The sequence below is a fragment of the Lithobates pipiens genome, unplaced genomic scaffold, assembly GCF_037356315.1.
Source record: "Lithobates pipiens isolate NorthernLeopardFrog02 unplaced genomic scaffold, aLitPip1_a1.2 Scaffold_8, whole genome shotgun sequence".
In the NCBI taxonomy this organism is placed as follows: domain Eukaryota; kingdom Metazoa; phylum Chordata; class Amphibia; order Anura; family Ranidae; genus Lithobates; species Lithobates pipiens.
This window is the reverse complement of record NW_027507903.1, coordinates 328,297,774-328,313,187: the sequence shown is the minus strand read 5'-3', so window position 1 is coordinate 328,313,187 and position 15,414 is coordinate 328,297,774.

Genomic DNA, 15,414 nt, shown 5'->3' with positions numbered 1-15,414 from the left:
TTGCGCTATTTGGGGGTTATAGTGACTAAACATCCTACTAACTATTTGGAGAAGAATATTCTCCCTCTGATGACGACCTTGAGAGCTAAACGCACCTTGTGAGTTAACCCCCCCTTAATCTACTAGGACGGATTAACCTCCTTAAAATGGTATTGTTAACTAAATGTAATTACCTCTTCCGAAACTGTCCAATATAGATCTCTGTCTCTTTGTTTAAAGAAATAGAACAATGTGTGGGATCCTTTCTCTGACATGGTGAGGTCTCTCAGCTGGCCCTATCCATCCTGTGACTTCCAGCCCACCTGAGAGCAGGACCGGACTGGGAATAAAAACCAGCCCTGGAAAAAATTTCATACCAGCCCCACAGCATTATTATACCAGCATAACGTCATTATTTTCTTGTTCATGAAAGGGAAAACCATACATTTTAAAGCACATTTGATGAAGAGTGTATTATATATAGATATGAAATCACATAGGGATATATATATATATATATATATATATATATATGCAAATTCCAGTTAAAAGTGGTAAGTGGACAATCATCAAGGGGGACCCCAGGAACTCAGAACATGGGGGGGGGGGGGACCACCTTCCACAGAAATAATACACTAAGGTAAGGGGGGTGGGTGCCTACCAAATGCAGCTTTACTCTGCCTGTGAATGCAGTCACACTGTGCCCACCATTGCGGCCTCACTGTGCCCATTATTGCAGCCTCACTGTGCCCATCAAATGCAGCTTTCCTGTGCTGTGAATGCAGCCTCACTGTGCCCATGAATGCAGCCCCTCCTGTGCCCCATGTCCCAGTCTGCAGTCCCTGTCTGTGGGAAGGTGTGTTATTGATGCTTGGTAGGGTACCTTGCATGCCAGCAGGATATCCATGACGGGCAGCAGCAGGCAGGATCTGTTCTCATTTTGGACGGGGACATGCTCCTTCGAGAGGATCTGTTTGCTGTGAGATGAAGTGGTCCCTGGCCACCTGCACCTGCAGCCGTCCCCATTTTCCGGCTCCAGTCAGCCTGTCCTCTGGTCCTGGGGAAGTGGAGCACACTGGGTGGGAGCTGGAGAGAAGGGGGAGCAGAGAGTACTGGCGGGGTTGGAGAACACATGGGTGGGGCAAAGAGCAGGGGGTAGTGGAGATCACAGGGGTGGGGATCAGAGAGCACTGGGGGGGAACTTGAGAGTACTGGGGGGGGCAAAAAGAACAGTGGTGGAGAGCATGGTAGGCTGAGAGCACTGAGGGGGCTAAGAGTGAAGAACACGGGGGGGGGGCAGAAAAACAAGTTTGGAGAGCACGGGGGCTGGAGAGTACTGGGGGGTACAAAGAGTAGGGGGGAGAGTTTGAGAGCACCAGTGGGGGCCAGAAAGAACAAGGGGAAAAGCACGGGGGACTGGAGAGCATTATGGGAGGTGGAGAGCATTGGCAGGGTTGGAGAGCACATGGGTGGGGGCAAAATGCAGGGGGGAGTGGAGAGTAGAGGGGTGGGGAGTGGAGAGTGCTGGGGGAGCCAAAAAGAACAGGAGTGGAGAGCAAGGGGGGGTAGAGAGCACGGGGGGCTGGAGAGTGATGGGTGGAGCTTGAGAGCACCAGGGGGCCAGAAAGAACAGGGGTGGGGAGAATGGAGGGCTTGAGAGCACCGGGGTGGAGGCTGGAGAGTGATGGGGAGAGCTGGAGAGCACTGGGGGGGTGAGAAAGAACAGGGGGGAGAGCACTGGGGGGAAAAGAATGGGGGAGAGCACTGGGGGGAGTGGAGAGCACTGGGGGGAGAACAGGGGGGAGAGCACTGGGGGGAGTGGAGAGCACAAGGGGGGAAGAACAAGGGCGGAGAGCACTGGGGGGAGTGGAGAGCACTGCGGGTGTAGAAAAGGGGGGGAGAGCACTGGGGGGAGTGAAGAGCACTGGAGGGGGAAAGCACTGGGGGGAGTGAAGAGCACTGGAGGAGGAAAGAACAGGGGAGAGAGCACTGGGTGGGGGAAAGAACAGGGGGGAGCACTGGGGGGAGTGGAGAGCACGGGGGGAAGAACAGGGGGGAGTGGAGAGCACTGGGGGGGAAGAACGGGGGTAGTGGAGCGCACTTGGGGGAGAACAGGGGGGAGAGCACTGGGGGAGTGGAGCGCACTGCGGGGGGGAGTGCTGGGGGGGTGGAGTGCACTGGGGGGGAGAACAGGGGGGAGAACACTGGGGGGGTAGAACAGGGGGGAGAGCACTGGGGGGAGTGGAGAGCACTGGGAGGAAGAACAGGGGGGAGACCACTGGGGGGAGTGGAGAGTACTGGGGGGGAGAACAGAGGGGAGAACAGGGGGGAGAGCACTGGGGGGAGAACAGGGGGAGGGCGCTGGGGGGAGTGGAGCACATGGGGGGAAGAACAGGGGGAGTGGAGAGCATGGGGGGTAGAACAGGGGGGAGAGCACTGGGGGGAGTTGAGCGCACTGCGGGGGGGAGCACTGGGGGGAGTGGAGCGCACGGGGAGAGAACAGAGGGGAGAACAGGGGGGGGCACTGGGGGGAGTGGAGTACACTGGGGGGAGAGCACTGGGGGAACACAGAAGAGCACTGGGGGAGTGGAGAGCACGGGGGAGAGCACTGGGGGGGTGAAGAGCACTGGGGGGGAGCACGGGGGGGGGTGAAGAGCACTGGGAGGGTGAAGAGCACTGGGATGGTGGCTAGAGAAGGATGGGGAGAACTGGAGAGCAGGTTGGGGGGGGCAGAAAGAACAGGGTGGCGAGAACTGTGGGGGGGGGGGGGGGCAGGGAGCAGAAGGTGAACTGGGGGGGGCAGTAAAAGAAGTTGTATAGGAGGATCAGCAGGGGGGCTTTATATAGAGGAAATAAGCTTTCTATATTCCTCCATGCAGCCGCTGAATGCTTGATTCTCCTCCTCTCCCTAGAAAGCTCATCTCCTCTATATGCAGCCCCATGCTGATTCTCCTATCCAGGCACACAGGGCGGGCTGTATGGGCTGCATGTCACCCTCTTGATCACAGCGTTGGCTGGCAGTGGCTCTGTGTTCGGCAGCCGCTCTGCAACATGGCCCCGCCCCCCAGACCGGCTCATGTGATTCTGTGAGCGTTGATTCTCTCTACTATCACACAAGCAGGTCTGGGGGGGGCGGGGCCGTGTTGCAGAGCGGCCGCCGAACACAGAGCCAGCCAGCGCTGTGTGATCCATAGGAGAGAGCACAAATGCAGCCGCAACTAAAAGCGGCCCCAGGGCAGGCGGCCTACCGGGAAATCTCCCGGTATCCCGGTAGGCCAGTCCGGCCCTGCCTGAGAGGATTGACTCTGCCCAAATTCATGGTCTATTACTGGGCTGCAATACTGGTGACAGTCCATTGGTGGTTTCTGGGCTCTAGATCAAATGTTTGGAGACAGTTAGCTTAGGCTCCCTGGCTGATCTATAGAATTTTGTCTATAGAGGCCTGAGGGCATACACTTGGGTTCCTGGTCCAACGCAAGCTACTTGGAGGGTGTGGGTGGCTGCTATATGGAGGTTTATAAAAACCTAAAAAATACAGCGCTGTTCCTATGTAAACTTAATGTGAAGTAATGAAACAAAACAAAAAAAAAAATGTGAATTATAAACGCAGCAGCAGCTTTAACCGTGAGATACCCACAATTCAAATAATTACCGTATTCCCAAATAAGCTGCGCTATACTGATCCGATAAATGCTATGTGAAGCAAATGAGTGAATAAATAAAGCATGAAATCAAAAAATATTAACAAAGTGCAGACAGGGAAATGCATATACTAATGTTCAAATATTAGTCCATCATCCCATCAACAAAAAATGTTTTGCTTGTAATCTCCAACGTGTTTTAAACACACCACACCGATATAGGAAAAGTGTCATCAGAGTTTGCAGGAAAAAAGAGGACTTCCACCACCAACACTACTGCCGCTTACCAGCTACACTGATCCCATCTCAGAGACCAGATATCGCCAAATCAAAAACGCTTCCTCTGAGTCAGGACTGCATGGAGGGTGTATCCTCTTTAAGCGCTTGGTTCAAATGGTTAGAAGAATCCTACGGCCACACCGCTTATTCCAATGGTTAGAAAAATCCTACGGCCACACCGCTCATTGCCCAGCACATATAATAACGAAAGGAATCGCCATAGTGTGATATAGTCACGAAATTTAATATAATAAAAAAGATTGCACTTACATCAAGTAGAAAAAACTTTGCTTTGTAAAACAAACAAATTCGCCGGCCGGCTTAGTAACGCTGCCCGTCGCTTCCGGGTCCAGCGTAGATCGCGGTGACGTCAGTACGTCGCTCCTCCCTACGCCGTTTCGTTATAGGTAACGTCTTCCAGGGGCACAGGCGGCGTACTGACTCACCGCATTAAATAGCACTGTGTACAATTAACTCCGCCCCGCTCTGAGCTTCCATTGACCATGTCAGTTAAGGGCAAGATTCCCTATAATGTGGGCGGAAATGAGATCACTTCCGCCACATGTGATCAGCTGTAATGAGATCACTTCCGCCCCATGTGATCAGCTGAAATGAGATCACTTCCGCCACATGTGATCAGCTGTAATGAGATCACTTCCGCCACATGTGATCAGCTATATTGTAAACAACATCGGCCATATTAAATCTAAAAGTAACCATATTAGATCTGGGCAAAAATTACTTTATATCAAACCGAGCGCCAGGATATGCATTGACCTTGCGGCCAGCACATTCAAATCAATAGGCATATCGGAGCAAGGGGAAATAATTAATTAATTTGAGACAAAAAAGACAATATATAAATTATCTAAAAAGTAAAATGAAAATTATTTTAAAAGACAAAAATATATATCTAAAAAATATAAAAAAAATTTATAAAAAAAGGGAAAAAAAGGTTTAATCCCCTTACATTATTATTTCTACCTATAGGATTACCAGCCACTATTCTACATATTTCTGAGGGGAACCTATAAAAAATATAGAAAATATATAAGGACCCCATTTAATTCAAATGGATCGTATATGGTATGTCAGAAACCTCTCTTTTAACATTGTTTATTGGTGGGCTATTTATGTAAATTGCCACCCCACAAATAATAATAACAAACGTTAATCTGCCATCATAATGGTGGGGCTCTCTAAAGACACCTCAAGAGAAAATTCATTTTATTAAAAAAATAGTAAAAATAAATGGAGAGCAAAATTCACGTTACTTGGTCATAGAGAAACTCACAGTGGGTTCACAGCTTATCTTATCACCTGCCATCTAACTATTATCAATAAAAGCGTTAACATCCACTTCCACATTAAGGCCATAAGGAGTATAACAACGTACCCTATGTATCCAAGTCATTTCTAACTTGGATAATTCTCTTACCAGAGAGCTTCCCCTCCAATGAGCACTGTATTTATCTATTCCCAAGAACAACGTGTTAGCTGGGTTGCGATTATGATGAATAGCATAATGTTTTGACACTGAGTGAAATCTGAACCCGTTTCTTATATTGGTTAGATGTTCACCCAAACGCACCTGCATGGTGCGTTTGGTCCTACCTATATATTGGAACCCACAGGGACATTGTAAGAGATACACCACCCCCGTGGAACTACATGTGATGAACGGTTCGATTATGTGTTCCCTAGATGTACTTGTAGAAATGAAAGATTCAGTTTTCCTCTGTTTATTTTTGTTTAGTGCGCAAATTTGGCATTTGCGACACTGATGATATCCTGACATGTTCTGGAAAAAAGATATCTTTTTAGTAGGCGGATCTACAGCATTCAGAGCAATTCTATCTCGGAGCGAGGGTGCTCCCCTAAACACCACCTGAGGTTTAGCCGGTAAAAAAGTTTTAATGATCCTATCATTCCCCAACAGATGCCAATGTTTGCAAAGCAATTTTTTAATGAGGTAATGTTGAGTTGAAAATGTGGTAATGAAAGGTATAACCGGTCTCTCCCTCTTTTTCTTATTGTTGTTTGGGCCTACAGTTAGCAAGATAGAACGATCAATCTCTCCTATTTGGTGCATTATCTGATTCAACGACTCAACCTCATAGCCCTTCTCTATTAATCTGTTTTTAATTATATCTGCCTGCAGCTTATAATCAACGAGGTCAGTACAGTTTCGCCTCATTCTCAAAAATTGACTCTTTGGGACCGAGTCCAACCATACCTCATGATGGCAACTCCCTTTGGGTATAAACGCATTCCTATCAGTCTTCTTGAAAAAAGAGACTGTCTTAAGTGTATCACCACTCTTCCAAATAGTTAAATCCAAAAAGTTAATTCTCTCTTGATTAGCCTCATATGTGAACTTAATACCTCTCTCATTATTGTTTAAGTTAATAAAAAATTCTTCCAATTCCAAAACTGTCCCATCCCATAGGAGGAGGACGTCATCTATATATCTAGCCCAAAAGGACAGATGAGGACTCTTGTCCTTATAGACGACGTCCTCCTCCCACTTGGCCAAAAACAAATTGGCGAGGCTGGGGGCATATTTTGCCCCCATAGCTACACCGCGAATTTGTCTGTAGTATTCTTGTTCAAACCAAAAATAATTATGATTGGCCGCGTAATCCAAAAGATCCATAATGAATGTTTGTTGCACCTTAGATGTAGTGGAGAAACCCTCCAAAAAATATTTTACCGCAGAGATTCCCATGGCATGCGGAATTATAGTGTACAAGGAAGACACGTCTGCTGTTACTAGGAAGGTGGAGACACCCACTTTTAATTCTGACAGTAAATTAATTACATGTCTGGTGTCCTTGATGTATGATGGCATACATTGAACCAAGGGTTGAAGAAAGAAGTCTATGTACTTGCCCACCCGGGCCGTGACGGAGTCAATACCACTCACGATCGGACGGCCCGGGGGGCAAGTAAGACTCTTGTGGATCTTGGGAAGATAATACAAAACTGGGGTTCGTGGTGCTTTAGGGATCAAAAAGATTTTTTCTTTTTCATTTAATATACTCAAACGAGAACCCTTATCCACCAATAATTGCAACGTTTTTTTATATTGAATGACCGGATTACCCGGGAGGATCATATAGGTGTCTTTATCATCCACTATCCTATGCATCTCTGCCAGGTAATCTTTGCGGTCCAAAACCACTATTCCCCCCCCCTTATCCGCTGGGCGTATTACCAGATTTTTGTTCTGGCATAATGAGTCTAAACCCTCTTCTAAGTTTTTTTCCATTTTGATGTTTTTAATTTTAATGGACTCCAAATCACGTAGGAGAACATCCCTAAAGACCCTAACCGATGGGGCCAATACACCAGGGGGATTAAAAGTGGATGCATTAGAGAGACCTGTATGTATGTATTCCTGTTGCGTACTTTCATATTGAGTAGTTGGAGTAAGCGTAAAGTGTCTCTTTATATTGATAGTACGGACATACTTATGTATGTCCATGTACGTTTGAAACTTATTTAATTTCTTAGGAGGTGCATATTTTAAGCCTTTATTGAGAAGGGCTGTTTCAGCCATAGTGAGAGTTTGAGAGCTTAGGTTAAAAATACCGTCCCCATTTATTTCTTTGATTTTTTTTGATTGTGCTCTCCTCCCCCCTCTGGTTCCTCTTTGTTTTCTATTGCCCTTTTTACACCTTGATTTGCCTTGGGAAAACCCCAATTCTGCTGAGTTTGACTATTTGCTCCCGACCTAGGGGGATCCACTCTTGAGTCGCCATAATCCCTTCCTTTTTGAGTGTAATTTTGTGTACTTTGATTATTCGGACCTTCCCTATCGTGTAAGGGGAAGAAACGATTCCGGGTCTCCACCCCATACTCAAAATCCTCCCCTCTCCAATTGTCATGGTAAGGTCGTTGGCCACCATAATGATTAGGTGGTGCACCATAATTGAAAGGTCTCTCATTAGATATGAAATGGTTATATGGTCTTTCTATTCTTCCTATGTTTCCATAAGGATCTCTACCATAATGAGATTGTTCTGGGTTAAAGGGCTGACGATATTCCCTATCATAATATCCTGTCTGCCTATATGGGGGTGGATAATTCCCTCCAGGATTACGATATTGTTGTCCCATTCTCCCAGTGTTAGAATTTTTTTGGGGAGATGAATACGACACCCTTCTCTCTTTCTTATTAAGTTTACTAACAGATTTCTTTGGAGTTTTCTGACCTTGACCTGCTACGGGCATATGTTGTATTTGAGAGGGCTCCTGTTCAGAGGTGCCTCCTCCCTGGGTCCCTACTTCCATTTGTGAGTCTGAACATAATATTTGTTCCTCTCTCAATTTCTTTTGCCATGCAAACACACTATTAGACTGGTAATCCTCAAAATCCCTATTGAACTTTTTCCTTTTTTTTATCTTTTGTTCTCTCTCTATCGTAATCCTGGAGGGAATTATCCACCCCCATATAGGCAGACAGGATATTATGATAGGGAATATCGTCAGCCCTTTAACCCAGAACAATCTCATTATGGTAGAGATCCTTATGGAAACATAGGAAGAATAGAAAGACCATATAACCATTTCATATCTAATGAGAGACCTTTCAATTATGGTGCACCACCTAATCATTATGGTGGCCAACGACCTTACCATGACAATTGGAGAGGGGAGGATTTTGAGTATGGGGTGGAGACCCGGAATCGTTTCTTCCCCTTACACGATAGGGAAGGTCCGAATAATCAAAGTACACAAAATTACACTCAAAAAGGAAGGGATTATGGCGACTCAAGAGTGGATCCCCCTAGGTCGGGAGCAAATAGTCAAACTCAGCAGAATTGGGGTTTTCCCAAGGCAAATCAAGGTGTAAAAAGGGCAATAGAAGACAAAGAGGAACCAGAGGGGGGAGGAGAGCACAATCAAAAAAAATCAAAGAAATAAATGGGGACGGTATTTTTAACCTAAGCTCTCAAACTCTCACTATGGCTGAAACAGCCCTTCTCAATAAAGGCTTAAAATATGCACCTCCTAAGAAATTAAATAAGTTTCAAACGTACATGGACATACATAAGTATGTCCGTACTATCAATATAAAGAGACACTTTACGCTTACTCCAACTACTCAATATGAAAGTACGCAACAGGAATACATACATACAGGTCTCTCTAATGCATCCACTTTTAATCCCCCTGGTGTATTGGCCCCATCGGTTAGGGTCTTTAGGGATGTTCTCCTACGTGATTTGGAGTCCATTAAAATTAAAAACATCAAAATGGAAAAAAACTTAGAAGAGGGTTTAGACTCATTATGCCAGAACAAAAATCTGGTAATACGCCCAGCGGATAAGGGGGGGGGGGAATAGTGGTTTTGGACCGCAAAGATTACCTGGCAGAGATGCATAGGATAGTGGATGATAAAGACACCTATATGATCCTCCCGGGTAATCCGGTCATTCAATATAAAAAAACGTTGCAATTATTGGTGGATAAGGGTTCTCGTTTGAGTATATTAAATGAAAAAGAAAAAATCTTTTTGATCCCTAAAGCACCACGAACCCCAGTTTTGTATTATCTTCCCAAGATCCACAAGAGTCTTACTTGCCCCCCGGGCCGTCCGATCGTGAGTGGTATTGACTCCGTCACGGCCCGGGTGGGCAAGTACATAGACTTCTTTCTTCAACCCTTGGTTCAATGTATGCCATCATACATCAAGGACACCAGACATGTAATTAATTTACTGTCAGAATTAAAAGTGGGTGTCTCCACCTTCCTAGTAACAGCAGACGTGTCTTCCTTGTACACTATAATTCCGCATGCCATGGGAATCTCTGCGGTAAAATATTTTTTGGAGGGTTTCTCCACTACATCTAAGGTGCAACAAACATTCATTATGGATCTTTTGGATTACGCGGCCAATCATAATTATTTTTGGTTTGAACAAGAATACTACAGACAAATTCGCGGTGTAGCTATGGGGGCAAAATATGCCCCCAGCCTCGCCAATTTGTTTTTGGCCAAGTGGGAGGAGGACGTCGTCTATAAGGACAAGAGTCCTCATCTGTCCTTTTGGGCTAGATATATAGATGACGTCCTCCTCCTATGGGATGGGACAGTTTTGGAATTGGAAGAATTTTTTATTAACTTAAACAATAATGAGAGAGGTATTAAGTTCACATATGAGGCTAATCAAGAGAGAATTAACTTTTTGGATTTAACTATTTGGAAGAGTGGTGATACACTTAAGACAGTCTCTTTTTTCAAGAAGACTGATAGGAATGCGTTTATACCCAAAGGGAGTTGCCATCATGAGGTATGGTTGGACTCGGTCCCAAAGAGTCAATTTTTGAGAATGAGGCGAAACTGTACTGACCTCGTTGATTATAAGCTGCAGGCAGATATAATTAAAAACAGATTAATAGAGAAGGGCTATGAGGTTGAGTCGTTGAATCAGATAATGCACCAAATAGGAGAGATTGATCGTTCTATCTTGCTAACTGTAGGCCCAAACAACAATAAGAAAAAGAGGGAGAGACCGGTTATACCTTTCATTACCACATTTTCAACTCAACATTACCTCATTAAAAAATTGCTTTGCAAACATTGGCATCTGTTGGGGAATGATAGGATCATTAAAACTTTTTTACCGGCTAAACCTCAGGTGGTGTTTAGGGGAGCACCCTCGCTCCGAGATAGAATTGCTCCGAATGCTGTAGATCCGCCTACTAAAAAGATATCTTTTTTCCAGAACATGTCAGGATATCATCAGTGTCGCAAATGCCAAATTTGCGCACTAAACAAAAATAAACAGAGGAAAACTGAATCTTTCATTTCTACAAGTACATCTAGGGAACACATAATCGAACCGTTCATCACATGTAGTTCCACGGGGGTGGTGTATCTCTTACAATGTCCCTGTGGGTTCCAATATATAGGTAGGACCAAACGCACCATGCAGGTGCGTTTGGGTGAACATCTAACCAATATAAGAAACGGGTTCAGATTTCACTCAGTGTCAAAACATTATGCTATTCATCATAATCGCAACCCAGCTAACACGTTGTTCTTGGGAATAGATACATTGCTCATTGGAGGGGAAGCTCTCTGGTAAGAGAATTATCCAAGTTAGAAATGACTTGGATACATAGGGTACGTTGTTATACTCCTTATGGCCTTAATGTGGAAGTGGATGTTAACGCTTTTATTGATAATAGTTAGATGGCAGGTGATAAGATAAGCTGTGAACCCACTGTGAGTTTCTCTATGACCAAGTAACGTGAATTTTGCTCTCCATTTATTTTTACAATTTTTTTAATAAAATGAATTTTCTCGTGAGGTGTCTTTAGAGAGCCCCACTATTATGATGGCAGATTAACGTTTGTTATTATTATTTGTGGGGTGGCAATTTACATAAATAGCCCACCAATAAACAATGTTAAAAGAGAGGTTTCTGACATACCATATACGATCCATTTGAATTAAATGGGGTCCTTATATATTTTCTATATTTTTTATAGGTTCCCCTCAGAAATATGTAGAATAGTGGCTGGTAATCCTATAGGTAGAAATAATAATGTAAGGGAATTAAACCTTTTTTTCCCTTTTTTTTATAATTTTTTTTTATATTTTTTAGATATATATTTTTGTCTTTTAAAATAATTTTCATTTTATTTTTTAGATAATTTATATATTGTCTTTTTTGTCTCAAATTAATTAATTATTTCCCCTTGCTCCGATATGCCTATTGATTTGAATGTGCTGGCCGCAAGGTCAATGCATATCCTGGCGCTCGGTTTGATATAAAGTAATTTTTGCCCAGATCTAATATGGTTACTTTTAGATTTAATATGGCCGATGTTGTTTACAATATAGCTGATCACATGTGGCGGAAGTGATCTCATTACAGCTGATTACATGTGGCGGAAGTGATCTCATTTCAGCTGATCACATGGGGCGGAAGTGATCTCATTACAGCTGATCACATGTGGCGGAAGTGATCTCATTTCCGCCCACATTATAGGGAATCTTGCCCTTAACTGACATGGTCAATGGAAGCTCAGAGCGGGGCGGAGTTAATTGTACACAGTGCTATTTAATGCGGTGAGTCAGTACGCCGCCTGTGCCCCTGGAAGACGTTACCTATAACGAAACGGCGTAGGGAGGAGCGACGTACTGACGTCACCGCGATCTACGCTGGACCCGGAAGCGACGGGCAGCGTTACTAAGCCGGCCGGCGAATTTGTTTGTTTTACAAAGCAAAGTTTTTTCTACTTGATGTAAGTGCAATCTTTTTTATTATATTAAATTTCGTGACTATATCACACTATGGCGATTCCTTTCGTTATTATATGTGCTGGGCAATGAGCGGTGTGGCCGTAGGATTTTTCTAACCATTGGAATAAGCGGTGTGGCCGTAGGATTCTTCTAACCATTTGAACCAAGCGCTTAAAGAGGATACACCCTCCATGCAGTCCTGACTCAGAGGAAGCGTTTTTGATTTGGCGATATCTGGTCTCTGAGATGGGATCAGTGTAGCTGGTAAGCGGCAGTAGTGTTGGTGGTGGAAGTCCTCTTTTTTCCTGCAAACTCTGATGACACTTTTCCTATATCGGTGTGGTGTGTTTAAAACACGTTGGAGATTACAAGCAAAACATTTTTTGTTGATGGGATGATGGACTAATATTTGAACATTAGTATATGCATTTCCCTGTCTGCACTTTGTTAATATTTTTTGATTTCATGCTTTATTTATTCACTCATTTGCTTCACATAGCATTTATCGGATCAGTATAGCGCAGCTTATTTGGGAATAATATGGAGGTTTATGCAACCCAACCAGTGGTCTCTGGTCCACCCACTATGGGGAAAATCCTATTTATATATAATATAATATATATTATAGTTCTGCACCCTGCCAGATACTGAGGTCTGGGCCAAACGTGGTGTCCTCTCCCTGGGAGATGTTATGTCTCAGCCCTTGTACACACGGTCGGAGAATCTGTCGGAATGAGTCTTATCGGACCGTGTCGTCAGATAATTTGACTGTGTGTGGTCTGCATCGGACTGATTCCGTCCGAATCTCCGTCCGACCCAATTTTCCAACATGTTGGAAATATTTCCCGACCAACTGGGCCGGACGGACCTAATCCGATCATGTGTAGAGCATTTTCATCGGACCAAGTGCCACGCATGCTCAGATCAAATTCCTACATCAAAGCTATTGGCTACTAGCCTGAATGTAGTCCCATCGTAACGAAATTACATCATCACGTTCTGAAAGATCGGATTTTTCGCCAACTTGGCCCGACCGTGTGTAAGCAACAGTTTCGGACACAATCCGTCGGACTAAATCCGACGGGCAAAATCCGACGGATTTGGTTGGCAAAATCTCCGACCGTGTGTACGTGGGCTAAGGGTGTTTTTCTACCAATTAATGAGCTATTTCACACATTCCAGTTACCCCAGTGGATGTGGTTTCAGTACCTACAGTTCCGACATGCCGCTAGAGCACAATTTACTCAGCCGCCTCTCCTCCAGGCTGATCCTATTGAGGAACTTGTATCCCCTGGGGATTTAGACAAGTGTCTATTGTCCTCATATGCTGCACTTGTGGGCACTGATTCCCTTTACCACACCTGGGAGGTGTGGCAAAGGGACATTCCATCACTGGACAGAGAGGATTGGAACAACTGTCTGGAGCATGGTCCTAAGTTAGTCATGTCCTCTAGGAATAAACTTATAAAATTCCTGCACAGAATTTACTACACTCCCCAGAAATTACTTCACACAGGTGGGGACTTTCTTCCATATGTTCTGGGAATGCCCAGTTATAACATCATTTTGGTCAGGAGTTTTCCTTTTGGGAGGGTGGGGGTGTTTTGTATTACCTATCAGTCTCTTTTCCCCTTCCAAACCTTCTGATATTGGATTTAGAAAATGGAAGCTAAGAAAGAGAGGTAAAGCCAATTAATATAAAAGTCTTGTGATCATACCTGAGGAGTAAAAACTTTAATACCGATTCAGTTCGGGAAATAGGAGTCAACCTATCTGGGGGTGGAAAAAAAGGGTCGCCCTGTTGTGCCACGTCAATAACCTGGGCCCCCCATGTCACATAGGCTCAGGTGTTCAACACGACTATCTCGTAGACTAGATGTCAGGAATCAGCTGCCGAGATGGTCAGATCTGCATGGCTGTGTATGCTTAACCACTTCAGCCCCGGAAGGATTTACCACCTTCCTGACCGGGCCATTTTTTTGCAATACAGCACTGACAATTGCACAGTTTTGCGACGCTGTACCCAAACAAAATTGACATCCCTTTTTCCCCACAAATATAGTGTCTATGGGACTCGAATGTTCAAAATCTAAAGTGCTAATTTTAAAGGCTAATATGCAAGTTATTGTCCTAAAAAGTGTTTGGGGACCTGGGTGCTGCCCCAGGGGACATGGATCAATGCAAAAAAAAGTTTTAAAAACTGCAGTTTTTTTAGGAGCAGTGATTTTAATAATGCTTAAAGTGAAACAATAAAAGTGTAATATTCCTTTAAATTTCGTACCTGGGGGGTGTCTATAGTATGCCTGTAAAGGGGTGCATGTGTCCTGTGCTTAGAACTGTCCCTGCACAAAGTGTCATTTCTGCAGGAAAAAAAGTCATTTAAAATCACTCGCGGCTATAATGAATTGTCGGCTCCCCGTAATACAGAGAAGTCATTGAAAGTCATTGATTAAAATAAAATAAAAAAGCGTGGTGTTCCCCCAAATTCAATTACCAGGCCCTTCAGGTCTGGTATAGATGTTAAGGGGAACCCCGCATCAATTTTTTTTTAAAAATGTCGTGGAGTTCCCCCTAAAGATCAAATACCAGACCCTTTATCCGAGCACGAAACCTGGCAAGCCGCAGGAAAAGAGGGGGGGGGTGAGAGAGCGCCCCCTTCCTGAACCGTACAAGGCCACATGCTCTCAACATTGGGAGGATGCTTTGGGGGTCACAGACCCCTCAAAGCACCTTGTCCCCATGTTGATGAGGACAAGGGCCTCATCCCCACAACCCGGGCCAGTGGTTGTTGGGGTCTGCGGGCAGAGGGCTTATCAGAATCTGGAAAAACCCTTTAACAAGGGGACCCCCAGATCCTGCCCCCTCTGTTTGAAATGGTAAGGGGGTACAAAAGTACCCCTACCATTTCACAAAGAAAGTGTAAAAGAATGTTAAAAAGACAAACACGCTTTTGAAAAAGTCCTTTATTAAAAATAATTTTTTTTTTAAAAAGATTCCAGCGGTGGTAATCCACTCTTGCTATCCAGTGGCAGATGATCATCTCTCCGGGGTCCAGTGATGGCTGATCTGATCCAGCAACGGATGATCTCTCTGCCCAGCGCAGCGCAGTCCATCCATCCTCTGTCTCCACTGGCGTAGACACTGAGGGATCCTGGCAGCCTGACATTTCTTATATGAGGAGGGCAGGGCCACCCATCACCTGACCCTGCCCCCCTCAGGCGCAAGTGGGGAAGCCTGGCTTCCCCAATGACATGTG